General features: G+C 36.9%; 1 protein-coding gene across 1 annotated transcript in view; it reads right to left on the bottom strand.

Annotated features, from left to right (window-relative positions):
- MTPAP (mitochondrial poly(A) polymerase) overlaps window positions 1-23,022 on the bottom strand; it is a 190,205-nt gene that overhangs the window by 136,029 nt on the left and 31,154 nt on the right. The window lies entirely within an intron of this gene.

Raw genomic sequence — 23,022 nt, 5'->3', positions numbered from 1 at the left:
AAAAAAATAATACGATACTAAAAAAATAACTGATCAATCCAACTATAAAGTTAATAATCGAGCGCAGTGATTGATCTAATATTCGTACAACCCGCAATTCAAACGGCTTTCTGGAGCAAAATGGGTTGGAATAGTCGAGTTACCTTATAAATAATAAATATATCGATAGTTGACGAGTTCTACTATATTTATGTATTTAAGCATGTCATGTTTAGTCTTGCTATTGACAATACATGGATTGTATTCCTGAAATAGAAAAATATCACCCATACGCGGTGATAACCGACGATGACACTGGCGTCTACTTATTTTTACACAAAAATACGAAATACAACAAAGAGCACGCATTGTTTGTGATAATATTTTAATAACAAAAGTGTTTTAATGTATTTATTTCACTAAAAAAATAAAGCTAAAAACTTACGTAATGTATATCTGCACTCGCATTTATTCAAATCGTAATGAAATGTGGATCCACCGAAGGATGTTGAGAATATCCTGGACTGACATGATTAGTCAACGTTGAAGTATTGCGTAGATCAAATGCACAGAGAGAATTGTTCACAACTATCAAGCCCTGTAAAACTTGGTTTTTTTGGTCACATAATGAGAGGTGAAAAGTATGCCATCCTACAACTGGTCATAAAAGGAAAGATTGAGGGTCGCAGAGGGATTATAAATATCTGAATTTTAATTATTAGTTTTCACCTCACTAATATAATTACATAGCAATTTATCAAATATAATTAAATCGGTGATATGATGATTTTTTTTTACACAAACCGCAACAAGGAAAACCACTTTTTTATATAATTATAGGGAAAATCCAAGTAATTGCTATTATTATCTAAATGTGAACTAATTTTTTATTACCGAGAACAAAATGAACAATGTCTCGTTGCATCATCACACTGATGTCATTTTGAGAAGATGAAATATACTAATAGAATGAGTTAGGTATGTGCTTCATTGACATTTTCCAAATTTTAAAAGAAATACTATTTTTACGTGATTTCGTTTGTCAAACGATTGCCTCAATATTACAGATGGATCATAGAGAAGAAGGAATTTCCGGAAAGTGAACATTGAAGTCTTTGGGCATTTACAAAGCATGCGATCTCCCATCGGCTGGCTTAAGTAATAACTTTATACACTTGTGTTACGTTTACCATTCTGTCCTTGTCTTGAGCATCCGCACTGCTTCATTTTCGGTAATTGTATGTATTCAATATCCAAAAGCCTATTCAAAGCGACTCGAGATATTATTGTATACGATATTGTAGTGAAAAAGATTTTTATGTAAGTCTAGTCGGGAATCAAACTCAACACCAGTTAATCCTAGTCCTAACAAATGGTTCACAGTTTTACATATTGTTTTCCATTAAACTAGGGTAGGCACTACTTTTCTGCCTAAATTGAACGCTCGCGACTGCATGTATATATGTGAAAATTGTTATTCTTGAGTTGTAATTCCTTAACAACCAGAGCAATATACATCGTTAAATTGTTATACAGTAAACAAAACTTGCGACTGGAATTTATCTATATTTACCCGAGAGTCGTAAGAGGGACGCTACAGAGTAGCTAATTGCACAAAGTGTTACATAGTTTGTAGGTATTACAACATGCAGAATGAGTGAATCAAGTGAGATGAGAGGTTCATTAATAGCATCTGCTTTAGAATGCACCGACCACGTTTCACGATCCATTAATAGGCCATTCACTGTCTATCGTGGATATTTTCTTCCTGCTTTACATTTTCATTTCCATTTCCCTCGTGTTTTCCACGTTACCGATGCGGTAACCGAATCACCAATGCTTGTAGCTTATAAATAATTAACCATGACGAGGTTTCACTTGAGTTAGAGCATAATTCGAGAAACCAGTCTATCTTAAACACGTTACTTTACTTCTAGAATCATTACAATATCTGCGCTTTTATCGATATGTTCTAAGCTTCTACTTCTTCATCGTCCATTCACTCCAAACACCCAAACTATCTTGATAATCATTTTTTAAACACGATCAATAATGCTTGTCAGTTTACAGTCTTTCACAGGAATCACACAAATAGTTTGGAGCTGCTACGTCAGTAAAAACTCCACAGGCGTTGACAACGCAAATTTCAAGCTTTGCCTCAATCCTATTACTTTTGGCATCAGAATCAAAGATTTGAGATCGAATAAAATCATTATATTCCGAACACATCGTATGTATCGAGCGTTGTACGAGTACCTACCGAGTATTGTTCATTTAGAGTCGTTATCAGTCGACTTATCTTCCTATATCCGTAGCAGCTACCACTGAGTTTTATTGATGCCACATTCGTTTTGATAGCGTTGTTATCAAAATGCCGTTCGCGGCCGCGCTCTTATCTTGTTATTAAACTTTTGTCCATGTCTGCAGCCTGTTACCATCCGGGAAGTGCTCTACACCTCTGTACTAGGCGCAGACGGCGTATCTGCATCACAGCCAACCGAAGATACGAATCGCTTTCTGTTTGCAGAAATATTTTGTAAACTGCAAATGTTTACAGAAAACCCCCTTACAAAGTTGACATAAGTACCCCTTTATCTTAGGTAGTTTTTTAGGGGGTTAATGTTTCAAATTGTATTTTTACATTTTAACAAGTGGAAATGACTGTATTGAGTCATTTAAAATTGAAATACAATTTAAAAACATTAAATTCCATATAACGTCCCCTCTGATAACGCGGTTCCTACCTATCTCAGTGTTATACTGGGAATAAATGTATTTTTGAATAGCATATTTGCATTCGGGAGGAATATTGAGTTTAACATACTCTTTATTTATTGTTTCGGCATTAACTTTGTGGTAAGACATGTTACAATGATTAAAGAAAACACTTCGTTTTTTACTCAAGTGGTAAAAAACGAAGTGTTTTCTTTAATCATTGTAACATACTCTTCATTCAAAATGAATTCCTCAAAATATGAAAATCCGTATAAACTTCAGTTACCCCCATTGGAGTTAGTAAGGCCGCATATTAGTAGCGCCTCGTGTTCCGAATGACAGTAGGTACGTAGAACGTAACACGCGAATAATGCAGTCTGCTAATGTCACGTAAGATATGACGAATATCCTTTAATACGAGGAATCCTTCAAGCGGCCTTTGATATGATACGAGCTGATAAAAACGTGAACTAATTTAAGCTGATAGTCATTACAGACGACAGATATCTCGTCGTATCGATCAATATCAATCACGATGAGAGAAACGTTCGCTAATAAATTGTTTGCCTACCTATCTATCGCTGAATCTACTGAACTACTAATATGTACTTATACTATGGACTATTTGATTATAATAATAATAATTACATTTTGAGTATGTCCAAATTGCTCACAAATCTGGATTATCTCCAAATATAGGAATTATTTCTCATATTATTTTTTTTGACATCCCAACATAGAAGAATATGGAAGTCTGGGCATTTAGGGGGCTTAGACCGTCATAGGCTGTGATAACTAGATGTGCTTATGTTGTAAACCTTTTATCATTTGCCATACAAAATTTTCTTCTTCTTATTCTTTTTATAGATCCTTAGGATCTGTCTGTGCTCTTGGGATGTTGACTGCCAGCTATCTCTCCAACTTTGCAGGTCTGCCTGGGGGTCTACGTCCTTTAGGGTTTCCTTGAAGGGTGATACGTGGAAGTACTAGTATATTCGTACATATTACTATAGTAAATTCATATTCGTTTGATTTCATAGTATTTTGTTGCTAAATCCTAACTCCTAACATGATATACATGAGTACGTGAAAACGTTCTAGTCTTTACTATACGTATCTTTTTACCTTGTACGTCTTCTGAATCCTAATTCAACTCGGCATTGCATTGCGCGAATCCTTGTTGTAAATCAGATTTACGTAGGCCTCACGTGTACAAAAAGGCATATCGGTTGTTTTGAAAGTTTGCCTCGATGGCGTGGTAACTAGCTGATTCTTGGCACATTTTCAAATCCGCCTATTCTGTTTCCTTTTAGTTCGTGCAAGTCTCACACAAGTAGGGAGAGTTTGAAACTAAACAAAGACATATCCATGTTCATACAGCTACAGGCTGTATTTTAGATGTCTCTAATTTCAAACATAATTGTTTCCCAAAAAGTGCAAAAAGACAGAGAAAAAGATAAGACGTGAGGTACGCTTTGCAGGATTTATTTAACAATGGATTGACCCTCTTCTTCAAGTGCCTTGTGCGGATTCCGGGACATTAGCTCACATCAAGTATCCTACGCTATCCTGTCTTCCTGGATTCCTCGAATCCCAATCCAGACGCGTACACTTCCAAGGCAAGACAGTTAGTTGCCGTCTGTCGATACCGCGTTTTCCTTCTATCTTGATAATCAATCAGCTATGAGTGAAACTATGCAACATATTTTACGTATACACACATTTCATCAGGTCGTCCGCCTCTTTTATTGATGGATCGGGCCTATTTTGCGGTGACAATTGACAGTTATTCAGGCACCACCAAAATTATGATAGAATGTGTTATTGTATTAAATTTCACGTATTCTTACTCATACTCAGACAAAAGAATTTATATACGAGAGCTCTATATTTCTAATATACATATAAATATATTATTAGATTAAAACCAATATTTTTAGCTTTTCCACTTTATTTTTATTTGACCAGCGACCGGGTTCCGTCGTTACCGACATCATCAGACCAGTCTGATGATGTCGGTAACGACGAAACCCGGTCGCTGGTCAAATAAAATAAAGTGGAAAAGCTAAAAATATCGGTTTTAATCTAATAATATATTAAAATGCAATTCCATCACGAAGTGTCAGTGGATAATATAAATACATATAAATGTTTTTAAATATATACAAAATTGGTTATTAATGCTGTTATTCAAAAATACTCATTATGATTTGAGTCGTATAAATTGAATGCAGAAGAGAGAACTTGAAAAGGCAAAAATGGATTAATGCCTGTACGAGTAAAACATTAAAAGAATGAGGAACGCAGTATCCTTTGCTTCAGCCAAAAGTTTTTAAAGATCAAGTAGATTTATTTCATTTTCTCAAATAAACTAACAAACAAAGAACGCTTTTGAAGGTGAATATAAGGATTATCGAAAGTTGAGGACATCTATAGTTGTTCGCAGTTCGCAGTACTTGGATGTACTTCGCGCTATCGATCATACGTTTCCCAACCGTTAGTTTGATTGTGTGTTTTATCGCGCCCTTATCATTAGTTTGCTACCAAAGGTTGACAACCTCTGTTGAGAGTAAACACGAAGCCTTATCACCTCGTGATACGTCGGCTGGAGAGGAAAATTCCGTAGGATACACACACTTGGAACCCGTTATCGGGGCATAAAGTCCTACATATGATGTTTATTTACACAATTGTGGATAAAAAATAAATGCACGGTTTTTTTGATCACGCACTCGACGTTATTGTGTACGAGATATGAGTGTATGGTATACTCTAAGGATGGTTAATTCGATCACGCATTGTTCGTTCTTTTTCTCGAATAAAACCAACATCTCGTCTAATCAGTTATGATCCAGAATATTCGCGTTCATCTTTCTAAATTCCAGGGAAAATATTATATGATACATCTAATTGCGCTCGTTAAATGTTTACATCAATAATATCAATAATTTATACAAAATACATGTATTAGTCCTTAAGTTTTACAAGACTAGTTGTTTGTATCTCTTTTGTTCAAAATTACATGTAAACTAAAGATATTTATCAACCAATATCATGTCTGCCTCCGTAGTGTAATGGTCAGCACTCTCGGCTACCGTTCTGTAGGTCCCGGGTTCGATTCCCAGGGAGGTTCAAATAAATATAAGTGATTTTTTCACTCTAATATTTATTTAATATTACCCTGGACTGGTACCTGAAGCGGAGGGCTGATCACCTTTCCTTCATGTGTAAAAACGATCAAGATAACACTGCGTTATATGACGCAGTGCCCTATGCACCATTTGGGTGCGGATAAGGGTTTTATTATTATTATTATATCATGCTTAAAACACGTGTCATATTTTGTTGATTAGACCGGAACCATGCAGTCCAGATTGTGGCCGCAATGTTTTATTTTTTCTTACAAATTCTCTAAATATGAACTCCTTATTTAAAAAAAATATTAGACAAATCTCAAGAATTCTACACGTGATGAAAGATGGCAATAGTTTTATTACAATGTATTGCATATATTACCCTGTTATGTAAAAACACAATAAAAAAAAATGTTAATTATGTTAGTATTGTATGTAGCCACTCACCCCGATTCTGGTCTATCTCTTCATCGGGACAATAACTGCACTAACACGATTACAACACTATACACCGCTACCATACCACTATTACACTACCATACCACTATTACACTACCATGCCATTATTACACTACGCACAAATTTGACTAATAACGCATATGATCACCGTTTTTAAATTCACCGCTCCGGCGTTAATGTCTTAGCAATGAGCAAGTGCTGGGAAGTTTCTGATTGTCCCTCACAAGTTTATCCCTCCTTTTCCCAACACAGATTAAAATCAAACATATTTATTTAGTTAGAAGAAACAAAATCCACTTAATGATCTAGAAACCTTGCACATAATAAAAATAAATATTAAATGCAATTCCCAACTAAAAAAATGTCCCAGTGCTATCCATAATATTAGGTAATATGTGTACTCGTATATTTTGACTTGGACGTGGAATACTGACAAAAATACTAAATTATTGAGAAACGTACTTCAAATTTTGACTATAAAAAAAAACACAAAATAGATGTAAACAAAATCGGAAATAAAAAATACAACAATAACAAATACGTACCTACTTCAATCCTGTTAACGGATTCCGAGTAAACACTATTATAAAAATGTTTTTCTGCTGCCATGCGATCGCCCTGCAACGTATATGACAAAGGTAGGGAATACTATCCCGGGTTACAGCATTGTAAAAATTCAATCCCGGGATACGAAATTAAACCCGAAAATTATCAGGAAAAATCCTTAAAAAATTAGATATATCGTAGCCATTACTTCAACTTAAATTATTTTTAAACGCATTCTTGGCGCGCCCCGTATATATATTTTTTGTGTGTTGATTAATATTGTAAATTAAATGGTAGATAACTTATCATTCAATGTGTATTTTTTAGTTGTTGTTTAATTGAAATTTTTAACTGGAAAAAACACATTTAATTTCATAACTGAGTGGAAAAAGTAATGACAGTTTCATAGAGCATAGTTTTTCATTAAATGTTTGTATAATATTTAACAACCAATACAATGACAAAAAATGCATAATTACAAACAAATAAAATCTAGAAACGTAACTGGAATCATCTAAATCTAAATCTTATAGACTACCTCTTGTTTTGTTGTGATTTGTAAATATAATATTTTGTTTTTGTCAATTTATACTGTTTTTTTGTCGGGATTAAACGTTTGTACCGTCAAGCGTTAAGAGTTTTCTTCCAATCTCAAAAAACCCGGGATCGGCGGGACAGACAAACCACCGGGATCCCGGCATCCCGGGATAGTGTTCCGTCGGCACAAGGCACGCTGTTCGTCATGCTTAGCCTTAACGAAGTTACAACCTTAATAATTCCTCGTATGCTGTGGAAGTTTGACTCGCCCGCGGATGTGCTGGCGGCTGCCGGCATCGGTATGCCCGGCACACAGCAGTGAGCCTGTCCATTAGCGAATAAACTTGCAAAATGGCCGGAAAATTCGGAGCACGTATTGGTACGCGACTCCTGCTGCCGTGACGGGCATAGCGAGCAGCCAGAACTAACTGGAGAATGAGATAATACTCACACCCGGAGTACCAGGACTTCAGATCCCACTACGGATTAGTTCCAGGCGCCATTTGCGACGTAATCGTGTCTTTAGAAATGACGAAGGTCTTGAGTCTCGTCTACGTGATCAGACAGAGTAATTAAACGATCGGTGATCAGTTATGATCGTTTTACGCCCGTATAAGCACTAAGTTCTACACCTTAAACCTAACCGTGTCTCCTAAAGAGACTAATTCTTGCGCTCGGAGAGGAACTAACATTGGTTTGAACTAGGTTTATGGAACTGAATATTTATAAAATTAATTCCTGTATAATATCACACATTTGGTACATTAAGACATACTACAGCGATGTATCACCTAAGTTTATACATTATTTGAATTGATATATTATTTCATTGATGATCAATTTGATATATTATATCATTGATGATATAATAGACTGTTTAGCTTAATCTGCAAAGCAGCGGACGTGATATCCGAAGGTCTCAGGATCGAGTCCCGCAGAAGGCAGTTACTTTTTCTAGATGTAATTATTTAATTTTGTTGTAATAATTTTCGCTTCCAAAAAAATAATTGTACGTAAAATTTTGAACATTTTCAACCATCGCTTAAATATTGATATATTTAAAACAAATGTTGATAACGAATCGTATAAAATTTTATAAAATTACAATTATTTAGACCATAACAAAAACTAACCGTTAAACTGACGATCTTCGAAAGAATAACAGCGTAGAGCAAAAGAGTTTTCTATTATTTTTTTGTACTATTGTACTTTTGAGACGTTGTTAAATAAAACGAATCGGGTTACGTTTATATATTTTTTAAATTCATTTACCAAAGAACGTGAGACAGGGGGTGAACGCCCAATCTCTGTTATTGTATGGACTTTTGGTTAGCAAGAGCGCAGAATACGTCCAGTGAACAGTGGTTACGATAGTTTCCTTCGCCGCTATTGGTTCAGGACATTATGGAACAGGTACGTACTATTTAGTACCGATTCGTGACTTGTGAATATGCCGTAGTGTGGTGTTGTGGCACACTTTCGTGATCTCCCGGCAATTAGCTTCGCAAAACATCGCTACATTTGTATGACTTCATCACGAAACACGACTTCTTTCCGTGATAGTTGTGTACTCGCTCCTTATCAGCGCCGCTCTAATCGTACGTATATAGTAGAATGTGTAATGTGTAGTGGGCCTTATCGAGTCTGACGCTGTGTCGCTCTGTAATACACTCGCTATCACTTCGCTTCTCCGGTGTTCGTGTGGCAACAGTAGATGAATTCCCATCCTTATACGTAGTTACCATCTAACACAGAAACGTCATTGACTTGTTACTAAATCTGCTATCAAAATATATCAATGTGATTACATTTACAAATACAGAGTACAAAACAAGGTATTAGAAGGCGATGTGTAACAATATCCATCCGAGTCAAATATCACATCGTGATTTCAATTAGACCAAATAAAAACTTCGTGGATTTAAAAGAATTAAGTAGTAATTTTTTCATTAAATTTTTTACTATAAATTAAATCAGTTTAAGAAAATTAATAGTTGTATAGGTATGTAGGTTACATAAAATAATACTGCTTTTAGGTATTCAAGATAAAAATGTCATTTGGAGAAAATATGTAAAAAGGTAGAAAGATTCTTTCTAACCTGTGTGGTATATTTTATCAGTTATTTTAACTTATATAATTTATTTGTTTTATATAGTTTAAATGGAAAAATCCGTAAAAACATTATTTTAGAGGCTTGTCTGGGGGTGTAAGGCAAAAAGTATTATTTTTTTTTCGTATACTTTTTTAAAGCAAAAGGTTTCCATATTCCCTTCTTATAAAATTGGTTCGAGATATCTAATAAGAAATCATGAAGAAGTAGATACATTTAATCTGTATTTAAATGCCAAAATATGTATACTCTAATTTTCTCAAATGTTTTCAAATATAGCCATGAACCGTGATGTAATATTAACCTCGCCATTGAATTTGAATCCGAGTTGTGACGTAACAGCACGCGACACAGTACTGACTTGTAAAGAAGACCCACCACCCACCACCCACCACCCGCTACCCACCTATCCAGATATCGCGTATCAGCCGGGGACAATTATGTTTTTTCAAGTATTTATTTATCGCGAGCAGTTGGCATCGGCTCTGAATATTAAATAGACCCGTCCAAAAATACTTTTCCTTTCTCTCCGTTATTAACACAGCTTTTGTGCGCTTTATTTTAAAACGATTCTAGCTCTATTTATACGAGAATTTATTCTGGTATAAGTCCTAATGAACACGTGTAAGATGTAGTATCGCTCAATGGATAACATGTTATTGTTGTTTACTATGGAAAGGATTCCTGCGAGATACGTCGCCGATGACGTCACGACGTTATTTTTGTAACTCTGTCGAGTGCTGTTTTGGACGAGGTAAAGGAAATAGGTCATTAGAGTAACGCGTAACTCACTCTGTCCAGTTTCCTCTAGTCCGCTTGGGATATGTATTATATAATACAACCAAAAAATTGCAAAAGGTATAATTAAGTTTTATTGGAAACCGTATTAAATTATATTTCTAAGCATCTAATAATAAGTAATAACCATGTTTACAAACGTAACTTTCTGTTAAAAAAAAAGGAAATAGCAAATGGCTCGTCTTCGATGTCATTATCGTTGTATGTTGTGAATAAAGTACAACGACTTTTACGTCACGCACTTCGTAGCGCGCTAACATGACCTTTGGAAGGTAGTTTTTAATATAATATAAATTATTGTAAGTATTTGATCATCCGTATACTTTAGGTTTATTTCTTCTTATTTAATTTGAGTTTTACTAAGTAAATACCACTATTTCTTAAAATCTATTGTAACACGTGCTTCGATGCATTCCGCGTCATTTTCAAACATCGTGTGAGGCTAATTGTAAATTTTAGAGTTGTGTCCTTGGGACGTTGAAGGTTAAAGAGGGGGATGAGGGAAACACACGTCAGAACAGATGTTAAGAAATAGTGGTATTTTCAAATAAAACTTAAAATAAAAATTGATAGATTTTACCATAAAGTGACTGCCGAATCAATTAATGTTTTTTTCTTCTTACTTATTATATGTACCAGCACTATCTGCCCACTATTTTCATACACCTGTAAAGTATAATAAGGTGCAAACCTCGATCACTATTACTTGTCTGTTTTCGATAAGTTGAAAGATATTGTTTCATAGCAACAAGGCTTCTTCCAGATGAAAAAAAGTGTTTAATGTCGTTTAATTCGTCCAGTGTCAAATTACCGCGGTAACCTTCTGACTGGATGTATATTTTTTACCTGGTAGGGTGGATGGTTCCCTTAATTGATTTTTATGTAGTTTTATTATACCTGCCAATTTCGAAGCTGACAATGTGATTCTAAAAAACTTTAATTAATATTTTTTGACATGACAACATAGATGAAGAAAAAAATAGAATTTCGGGTATTTACAAGACTTCTGTCATTAAATTGGTTAAGTGATCACTTTACACACGTGTAACATACACCAATTCTACCCATGATTGACAAACACACTACTCAAATTTTAGAAACTTCAAGATATATTGATCAAACGCGTGACACAGTATGTGCGAGTTCACAACAGCCTTCTATGTTAGGATGAGGAAAGCTTTTATTAAGCGGAGAGTCTTTCCATTTGTATGTGAAGTCCGAATCCTGGATTATATTCACATACTTGAGATACAGTTGAAAACATAATTTTCAAATTGATTTAAGCTTATAATTTGACCAGTTATTTTTTAAAAACATTTTGAGTGTTTCCAAATACTTGTTCACAAGTGTTTGGTGAGGACATACTCAAAATGTTGCGTTATAATTATTTGCGTATACAATGCAGCATGACTGCGTCGCTAGCTCTCTACGACTAAAGAGACACGGACAGATCTTGTTTCATTGCGGAAGGTCGTATTGTAAGACAAAATGGACACCATATCCTGTTTAAGCCCAATAATGTAGTGTCTTGTATGCATAGTATGTATAATTTCGGCCCCCGGTTGACCCATATTGCGGTGCGGCCCCAGCTGACCCGAAGTTGCACAGCCCTGATCTAGTATGTTATAAATTATTTACATTTCACAGCACACAGCCAACAACTTAGAGTTTGAGAATCATTTCCGCTGAACCAAAAGTCACCAACTCGTCAACAACACAAGCCAAATACGTGTGCATTGTTCAATAATAAATGGTTTTGTCTCATATAACACAAGAATTTAGAGATTTATAATAAAAATTTACACATACCTTATGAATTGAACCTATGCTACGAAAATCCTGTCTATATAAGCCATGACGCTTTTAGTATTTCTAGTATTTCTGCTAAGGTCAATTCTAGGTATTGTAGTAGTTATAGCGTTTGACTACCGTGCTGGAGTCTGTGAGGAGTTAACACCTGTCATCGACCGGCTTAAGTGACCAGTTTATACAATTGTATGACGTTCACCATTTGCCCGTGTTTTTGAACATCCATAATCTTTTAAAAAATAGCATATTTGTACAACATCCAAGTGTCTTTTCACCTAAGGTGGAGACTGACCGGAGCATTTCGTCGTAACGTAACATGTTACGATGCGAGCATTCAGGCAGTCAGTACAGCGAGCCGAGCGCTCCATCCATAGTTTCGGATGCTCGGTGATGCTCGCCGCGAGCGATGTTACGACGTTATGTTACGACGAAATGCTCCAGTCAGTCTCCACCTTAAGATTTTAAGCGACATTTGACAAGATTATTGTGAAGAAAATAGCCATATTCTTCAGATTTTTATGCGACATTCTTTTCGTAAATAACTTGAAATTTTTTATTTTTTTAAAAAATAATTTTGTTTAAATTATCGTTATCGTTATTTAAATCTAAAACTGCAAAATTGAGTGTCGTTTGAAATGTCTCCTCATGCTTTGTTTCGTTGTATCCCTCACAACACGCCTCCTCGACGTTCCTCTCGGCTCTGATCAATACCGTGTAATGCCCGTCCCCGTCGGCTTCCTGAATCGTGTGACGTCACGGCCCGTATCCTTGGGAGGGCCTGGAAGGGTGGGGTCGCCAGTGGGCATGAAGGGAAGCCGATGACGTAAGCGACCCTTCAGGACTAACCTCCTAAATCGATAATCGCGAGGATCCTTTGTCTCCGGACTCCATTGTTGGTGTACGACTTTTTTTTTTACTTTCGTTTATTTTTGGTATAACTAATAAATACTCCATATATAAAAAAGAAAATGATTTTTTCCAAATACTTAAAAGATAAAATTTGCTCTGCAACTGTCAACAAAAAATACTTAACAAAGTTTAGGTAGTGATTTCATCAAAATGGAATGAAATTGAAATACATACGTGTATAAAGAATACAAACACAAATATTTGCCTTTTGAAATTGAACAATAAACCTTTTTTATCATAATTATTGTTTTATTATTTATCTATTTATAAAATTTATTATAATCTTTATGAAATAAAACTAGGACTTTGTTTTTAACCACTGTTTTATTGGTACTATTTTCCTTGAAATTGGGAATAATACCAATAAAAATGTGGTTAAAAACAAAGTTTATGTTATATTTTATTTAGTTTATAAAATATGCCACAAAGTATCTGCGAAAAACAGCTAAGAAACAAACTTTTACATGATATTTAGACTTTGATTCGTAAACTTCTTATGTGCCATTCAAGGTGTCCATCGTTTAGCAGCTACCGATCACGATTCCTGGAATCCAGCAAAGCTTAGCGGGACATCCCGAGCCACCCGAACCCCCCGAGCATTCCCGACATGTCCCGATCTGCCCCGAGCGCCCTGGCAGACCGTGACGCCTGGATCAATACAGTCAGCTGTTACCCCCTGTCCCTCCTGCGCCCCGGCTCCAGGATTTTATGACCTTTCTGACTGCGCCGAGCTACTCACCGGGGCTTCTCCGCAAGAGGAAACACGGGGTCACACGAGGCGCTCTGTGACATAAGGAATTATTTACGGGTCAATAGGTTATGATCACTCAGTCATTCGTTTTCTTCTTCTAATCCAGTTTAGCCTTTTAGCTTTTTGGTATCTGCCATGGATTCGTATTTGTCCCTGCCCCTAAGTCTTTTAGCTCCTCATATTCTAGAGCTGACAAAAATGTCGGTACTCAATACTGATTTCCACAAGAGCCTCGTGCATATAAGCTGTGTATATCTACGGGTATGCAACCTAGAGTGGCTTAGCCATTGCTATCATTCGCCTGTTCCTCCATTTCCTTTCTCATATACAGTATCAATTTTATTATCCATCACTTGCTATCTGCATCCCATCTATGCAATGAATATTTCCGTTCTCCATCCAAATATTTGGAGCGCAGGACTGATTACTACTCTGCCTTTATATTATCACGATCGAATTAACACTGCGCCGTTTGAAATTACTGCCTTATGCACCACTTGGGTGCCGATAGTAACTTAAAGAAAAAAGTGCTTAATTAGTACATCTAAATAACTGTACATGGTATCTTATGTGCTAGTCTCTATTACATCCAGGAAAACCCTTTAATACCGCAAAGAATTATACATTTTAAATAAAATTTAAATTTAAACTGCAAATCGATAATTGGTTACACCTAAAATGTATCATTGCGATTTAAATACTTTTTTACTCGCGCCACAACATGGTATGACAGCGAGCAGCTTTGATTTTTTTTAATGAGTAGCACGATTGTATTCACGTCACACAGAGAGCATAAAAACTTTCAAACCCTTTGTTTATTTATGCTATGCTGTGGACACATTTCTGCGAAACCACGTCAATTTTGCGAAAAACTAATGCAATGGTTATTTGGTATTCAATTGTCTTATTTTGCTTTTTGAAATGAGAATTCAAAGAAAGTTAATTGGCACCCGCTGGTTGGCTGTCGTAGAGACTTGTTTTGCTTCCCGTTTTTATACTCGCATTGTATGCATTGTTCGCTGTATTCGTTCGCGTTTTGCGTCGGCGTCGGGTCGCTCTAGCGCTACTACGTCGGCGTCGGCGTCTATCGTAACACGTAAACGGCGTCATTACTATACACCCACACCCACACACTATACAGCCTGCTTTACTAATACCAACTCGATCGAATTAATAATAATTTTACGTTAATTACTTTCAGCCTGGCAAACTGTTTACTCAACCCGTAAACAGAATTTACGTTAGGAAAAAACGGTACAGATATTTTATGAATTTGTTTATTCATTTTAAAATAGCACAAAAATTCAATTATATGTATTCGTCTTTACATATTTCAGATAACTGATTTTTTACCTAATTCTTATATCTAGTAAAAGTTTTAAAAATATTATTAATACATATTACCAAAAATATAATTAGTAACATTATCTTATTTTTATATCAGCTAAAACAACTTGTTCGACTCCTATAGGCATCCAGATAGTGAACAGAGCACCGTATTAGATTGCTGCGGTGTTAATTTGATCTCCATGATCAACATGAGGGCAAAGTTATCAAAATTGCGCATTCTTGGATATATTAAATACAATCTAAGAATTCACGGAGAATGTAAGAATGGTGTCGATTTAATGGGTTACATTGTCCCACCGCATTCCTAGATCTGATACAGAAGCAAGGCGTCCTGACAGGCCATCTCTTGCAAAGAGCTAACTGTTATTCATGCAAGGAAATGAAGGAGGAATGGTGCTGCAAAAGAGGAAAAGGAGAAGAGCAGCGAAGGTAACTTGTACTCTATTTCAAAGCGTAATTATTGACACTAAAATTTGATCATTTTTATTTGCCAATAATTGTAACTTAAAATAAACATTTTACGCAATTAATTTTCACTATTAGCTTCGGCCGTAAATCAATAATTAGTCATCGAGTAAAAAACCAAATAACGTAACGGCTTCTTGCGGAGATTCCGTCATCTTTCACCGAGTGTGAACGATACCATACATCACTGTACCATACGTGTCTGCTGGATGTCCCTATAGGTAGGAGCGGCTGCCCGTAGTACGGCGGGTCCTCCACTGCGTCAGGCGTCGCGCCGCCCCGCGCGACCTGCGCACTGCGCCCCGAGGATGTAGCAGGACGCGCGATCGATTTCGGCCCCGAATAAAGACTATCATATCCTATCTTCTATCCTTTACTAACCGTTAACTTATCTACCTTAACCAAAACTTTTAATTACTACGACAGGATTGATTCTTCTAATAGAGTATTTGTCATTGTTTTTCTGGCCCCTATTCATACACGAGTGGTTCATAGGGCACCGCATTGAAAGAACGAGGTATTTACTCCGTCATTGATACATCAGCCTTGAATCGAGATGTTTGCCACTAGGAGTGAAATATATTTAAAGATACACACGTGACGTATGTAAGGGAACGAGCTCAGGATGAAGGACATTACCGCTAAATGGGAATCAAAATGCAAAAATAATAGACACTCAACCCTCGAGCTTGCATACCCGTACTGGTACAAGCTTATGCAAGCTTCCGCGAAGATGTAGGAGTCTCTAAGGATAAGAAACTGGTCTAAATTATCAATAATCTACTAATAGACATTTTCAAGCTCTTCTACGTAATTCGTGATATAGCAGTCGTCGCGTTTAGTCACATACCAGTACATACACACTCACTTTTGTGGTAAGATCTATCTGTTTCTTTCAGTTAGTAATTTTGACAACAGGACAGGAGGAAGGAGCACGTGATGCACGAAAGGCGAAGGGAAATTATTACCACGTCATTTAAAAAAATGCAACGCCAAACAAAGCATTTCGTATTTCATTAGATTGAAAAAATAAAATAAAAATAAAATGTTAATTCTTTGTATTAAGAGTAATTTCATTGGAATCGGAAATTACGCTTCAAATATTCAAAAGATCAAAAAAGTATCATTGATTTATACAAAGAAAACGTAACGAACACCACGCACCGATCCCTATCGGGTAACCGATTTTCCATGCTCGTATCCAAATATGTAACTGCATACTCTTCTAAACTGATATTTATATTTTTATACATTCCACTTATGTGGACGTGATTACCAAAGCAAGTTATGCTGAAAAAAGCAAGGCGATCGATTGTGCATGTCTCGGAAGTGGCCCGATGTGCGGTGCAGGGCGCGAAGCGCGGGGCGCGGGTGCAGGGTGAGTGCAAGGCGAGCAGGACGCACCCGGATCGATGCGGCCACCGCGCCCCTTGCAGGCACGTGCTCAGCCTGCTGCCTGCTGTCTGCTGCCACCCCCAACACCAGCTGTATTCATTGTTGTGCCACAGACCCCCGCGGCAGGACCAAATCACGACTAATTGCTCACACTTAGGCATGGGACAAAGTTGCGCTAGTTGCATATTTCCGGATTCATCGTAATTATTCATTTGTTTGGCTACAATTCCCTTCTACTACTACTACCATCACGCCGTACCCGTACGCCGTAGACAGAAAGGATGGAACGCCACACTCTTGTGTCCTGACATACGCTCCTAGCTTCCTTCACATACATACCACACATGCCCTCACATGATTTTAGATTCTGATTGATCTGATCGTGACAAGATTTTGTTTTGGCCGTCCTCGTTCTGTTCTCCCGCTTACATTCGCCGAATATACTTTCTTAGTCATTCTCTCGTTATCCATTCGTTACAACTCAGTATCTTAAAAATCCGGGTAAGGAATCCCGAGGAGAGATCAAATTTGAGAAATTCACATCGACGAGAATAATGTTTTCAAGTTCTAAGGAATTTTCTAACGCTTATATAGATATCGTCATAGTAGTTCTTTGCAAGGGTAGGCAGAGAGAATAAAACACGTCACACCAGTCCATCCTGGCACAATACAATCCACGGGTACATAAAGACCTTGACCTGCCCTCTTTTTAAATAATAATTTAGTCTTTCATATGTGTTTATACATACAATGATATTTCGGTAGTGTAAACGCAAAGGGGTATATCTGTCTCAGACCAAATTTTACAGGAGAGCAAAAACAAACTTGTGAAATTAAGTAACTCATTTGTTTTATGTATTTTTATATGTATATATCTTAATAAAACTAAATAAGTAATGCAACTACGGCTTTATCCTTTTGCCAGATTATGGAAAATACTATTTTAGACATTTTGAGGAACAAACTTAGAAAATGGAAAATTTGACAGATATAACCCTTTGCCATTACACTACCGAAATATAAACCACACTTTTGTTATCCACATTCCGAAAACGGAACCAAAAAACACTTACTAGGAGGAGTTGATATAAGGTCTAGTTTAATCAAGTTATAAGACTGATACCTTACTAAACATATTTTTGTTTATTGAAATGGCTTTTATCATTTTGTCAGTTGTCATTGCGTGTGGTCGCAGGTATTGCAGTCATATCCGAACGTCTCTGAATAGAGTTGCTAGTCATCCCTCCCCTGCCCCCATTGCGCATCGACCCGCTTTTCTTGGTGGAAAGTCGCGGATTGAATGGCGACCCCACGGGATAGGATGCCAGGGGAGCCGAGGAGGTAGGGCGTCGGACGGCGGACGTCGGACGTCGGGACGGAGCCGTTGCACTTGTTACTCGTTACGGCAACTCTGCCAAACGTACATGACGCAACAGCGGAAGGTCGTGCGATAATGGAGTATTTTCGCGTTGCGCAGCGGAGCGCGGCGGGACGATGCGAGTACTCGCTACTCACCAGCCAGCGCAAGGTTACAGAGTGATATAACGCGAGATACACACACAATGCACACGTATTCGTGCAACTTTTATTTTAAAATAATTGAATTTATTATATTTCCATCCACAAAATCCTAACCCTGTTGTTGTCACACATCGTCGATCTATTACCGTGCGAATGATTTTCGCATTTTTTGATATAAAGTAAGTATCGCGAGTTTTTAACATTTTCAAAAAGTAAAACGATATTATTTCTTCGAATATTGGCTGCGAATTACATAGCAACAGAAAATCAACTGTTTAAATGACATTTCCGAACGAACACATAGAAAATAATCGAATTGAGGGGTTCATCCAAATTTACACTAATTATCGTTGGAAATCCCTCTGAAGGTGGAGACTGACCGGAGCATTTGGTCGTAACGTAACATGTTACGATGCGAGCATTCAGGCAGTCAGTACAGCGAGCCGAGCGCTCCATCCATAGTTTCGGATGCTCGCTGATGCTCGCCGCGAGCGATGTTACGACGTTATGTTACGACGAAATGCTCCGGTCAGTCTCCACCTTAAGAGTAACGAAAAGGAATGCGTTCATATTGATTTAAGCACATGGGATACAGGGCGATTTTTTTATACGTTAATTATAATCGTGAATGATTTAAATCAGCGGGTGTGTATGAGGAGGTGCATGAAGTTGGAAGAGGCGAAGAATTTTTGCAAAGACAGAGTGGTGTGGCGTTCTATTCGAAGCGGCGTGACGGTTACTTAGTTATAATTTCAATTTATTTTAACCAGATAGAGACAGGAAATAGGGGATGAGGATATTCCTAATCTGTTTTTTTATGGAGTCTTCGTCACATGGACGAATTTGTAAATACAGCCTTCGATGACTGTGTCCTGCCAATAGAACCCACAGCATTACGGTGCAATGTTGTGTTGGCCGACGACTCGTGGAAGGAGCACATACTAGCACTCGTATACCCACTTGATCCATTAGTCCGGTGAATCAGTCGCACAAAAAACAAGCAACTGTTATTAGATCTAAAAGCATTACGTAATTATCAACTTATTCTCGTGGATCACCCGCCCGCCTACTCGCTTCTCTGATTTTAAATGACTTGTGGTCCTATTCTTAAAACCTTTCGTTGATATCATAAATGTAAATTTAGACCGCACAAAGATCGTCTATAAGACATCGCAAGTCCTGCGATTAGATACTTGAGAGTGGAATATATTTGATAGGAAGCAGATGGTGAAAGTGTAGGTGAAAGGTAAAGGACATTACTGAAATAATATGTAGGAAAAGAGCTTAGTAGCTCGGAGTGTCCCAATGGTTATGGGAAATCCATAGCCCTTTTCCAACTATGCGTCTTTAGTTTTATCTTCAGATGACATGCCTTGTTCCTTCGATCATGGAACGATTATTAGATTAGTAATCTTAATAAGTTGAATCGGCTTTATTTGAGTACTCGACCTCATCGAATCATCAAGTGCACACTATAAACCGATTCAAACCGGAGATAGGATTCCCGGAAGCCTCGAGGATGGCACAAAGGGGACATCCGCCGGGCATGTGACAACTATAGAAACCACCATCTTCACTCTAGAGCAGTGGAAGCAGAAGGTTGGAAGGGTTTGAGAATAGTTCTATTATTTACGACCTCTTTTGTGGCTACCAAACCCAGTTTTAACAGCTCTATAAAAAAACACTAACCCTATTCAGTACTACCATGCCGACCGATAGTTCGACTTTGCGAGTTCGTAGAATGTTGACGTTATGGTACCACCTAGGTCGGTAATCTCTGACATAATCGGGTTGTTAAATTGGTCGTGAATAAGGTCGCGACATTACACTTCAGACTGCTACATCACCGGGTTGATTGAGGACGTATTTTGGTAGTGCTGGTGACATCACTGCGTCACTATTCCGTAATGTCACGAGTTTTCTTGTTTTTCTCATGGTCTACTTTGGTTTTTTCATCAACAACTAAGGATATAGAAATTTTAAAACTCTAATGTACAATGATTTATTATTTAGGCTGGCACATACATTTCCTTTCTTCGTTATTATTCTTTAAATGATGGCATGGTGATCAGGCCTCCTCTCCAGTTCTTCAGATCTTACAGTGGAATATACTCGTACAATATTTGAAAAGATACATATGACGTAAGTAAAGAAGTCAGGGTGACAAACAAGAAAAAATGAAGGCCAAATAGTAGGAAGTATTAATTAAGCAAAGGGTTCCTTGTTCTCTACAATATTATAAATATGTTCTCAACGAAATCATCGTTTCGTATAAATTGGCCTTCATTTTCTTTTCTTTTCTTTCCTCGATGATCTTTAATCTGTGCAAGAACACACATAATAAGAATTATCAATTTATTTTTCCAGTGCATAAAAATATATTTAAACATTATCTTCCCAGCTTGTAACCTCTCCCAAATTTATCCACGCAATATTTGAGAATTTTGTGTTACTTTTCCGTAGAAAAAAAAATTCTTCGTTTTGGTACAAAGGTGAACTTTTCATGGATATTTATTATATTCTTCATGTATGGGTTATGCAGCTTATACAAATATTTCAGCGTGTGTGTGTCTGTCTGGCCGTAGCGTAATAAGATTGCCTCAACATTGTCTGTGTGTTTGTTAGGTGGTTTGGATATAAATAAACCTGCTGTACGGGAACTTTCTAAATTATCTCCGTTAGATACCGGAGGTAAACAAAATGGTGTTTCTGTTCGGTATTTACAAATGTTCAATATTATGTACTTATATATGTACATACAAATGCAACGGCGTCCACATGACTACGTCAGCTGAATAAAGCTGCGAGTTGTGTGTCTTGCCTATTGAGCCAAATAACGTCATATCAGTCCCCAATTTCTTAATCAAGAGGTGCGTTGCTAAAAAGCGATATTTTTGGACTGAGTACTACCTAGTATAGGGGTTGTTGTTTTGATTATTTTTCGTTGTTTCTGAGATGACTTCTTGGTCTTTAATTTTTTCATTGCCATCATGATTAGAAGAAGGAAATATCTTCTTCTTTATTATCTTTCCCAAGTGCCTTACTTCGTGGTCTCCTAAGATGTCAGATTGAGAAGGCAGCCTTTAAAGAGAATCTCATTACTCCGTTTATTTAGTTTGTATATCTTATGGGAGACACTAAATTTATCGTCCCTATTACTACTATGTAGCTTCTCGAGACTCTTCTCATTATTCCTATAAATGATTAAAACAAGAAAAAAAATAATCGCTAGCTCTTAGAGGACTGTACGCATAGAAGACGTACGCATAGAAGACGTACGTATAATCTACAATAGAATTAGACTCACGTAACAAATTGACCTTTTGTTTTGACCTTCGTAACATTTTTCTAAGCACCTCATGACTCGAGATCAAAGAACTCGTGTGGAAATCGACTTACATATTACGAAAGCATAAACTAAAATTTATCTTGTTCATAAATCCAGCCGAATATGGACTTACAATATATCGTAGGTAGTATATCTTAGTCTTTGTAGGCCTTTGGTTAATTTATGATAATCATTCTCTGTCTATTGGCTATGGACCACCGTATGATTTATGTTCCATCGTGATATAGCCTGTTGTTTTGGACTCGACTGTATCTTGTCGAGTATGTACCATATGTACCTGTAGTTAAAATCTATTCATTTTAAACCTTACAGGTGGGGTCCGCTTCCGTAGTGTAGTGGTTAGCGCGTTTGGCTACCAGTCCCGGGTTCCATTCCCAGGGATTTCAAAGTAGTATAAGAGATATTTCACTCTAATATTTATTTAATATTTTCCTGGACTTGCATTTAATTCGCTGGACTGATCATCCTCCCTTCATATAGTTAACGATGTGATACAGTGCTCTATGGACTATAGGGTGCGGCTAAGAGTTGGACAGGTAGAGTACATTGTCAAGTAGAATATCATAATTTGCATTACATAAAATTCGTCCATGGTTTTCCAATAAAATTCGACCGGCCTTTCGTAAGTTATTTCGATCAGTCACTGGTAAAATTTTGCGTGTTATCTCGACCGTGCACAAACTTATTCGGCGACTATAAATAAATCCTATAAATAAAGAAATCAGAGTTCAAAGAACCAGCATTTGACCTCCATACACCGCGAAACCCATCCGAGGACACTCCTCATTAAGAAAGCTCTTAGCTAAGTATCCTTGGTAGCTATGTGCAGAAAGAGTCTAAAGAGTGGGAAAATGAATCCTTTATTGAATGGATTGGTTGGCAATGTATGCACAACTAAATCATTATTTTATCTTGACTACCAAAATGAGAAAACATGACTTTCAAAATTGTGAAAAAATACGTTTTTGACCCTTATTATTGTTGCGATAATAGCGTGATTATTGATTTATCTATATTTATTAACCTTTTTTCGATTCCTGACTAATATTCTTTGAACAGTTTGTTCCTTAACAGGCATCACTAAGCATATGAAAAATGACAGCTCTAAGACGGTTGCCATCAGCTGACTATAGATTAATATGACTTTTTTGTTAAACTTGTTTCGAGAATAAAGTTAAATGCGTTATTTTAACA

Source organism: Brachycentrus maculatus, unplaced genomic scaffold (genome assembly GCF_059751285.1).
Source record: "Brachycentrus maculatus isolate JH-2025_06_01 unplaced genomic scaffold, ASM5975128v1 h1tg000242l, whole genome shotgun sequence".
In the NCBI taxonomy this organism is placed as follows: domain Eukaryota; kingdom Metazoa; phylum Arthropoda; class Insecta; order Trichoptera; family Brachycentridae; genus Brachycentrus; species Brachycentrus maculatus.
Note: the sequence above shows the minus strand (reverse complement) of the source record. Positions and strands in the feature narration are given on the sequence as shown.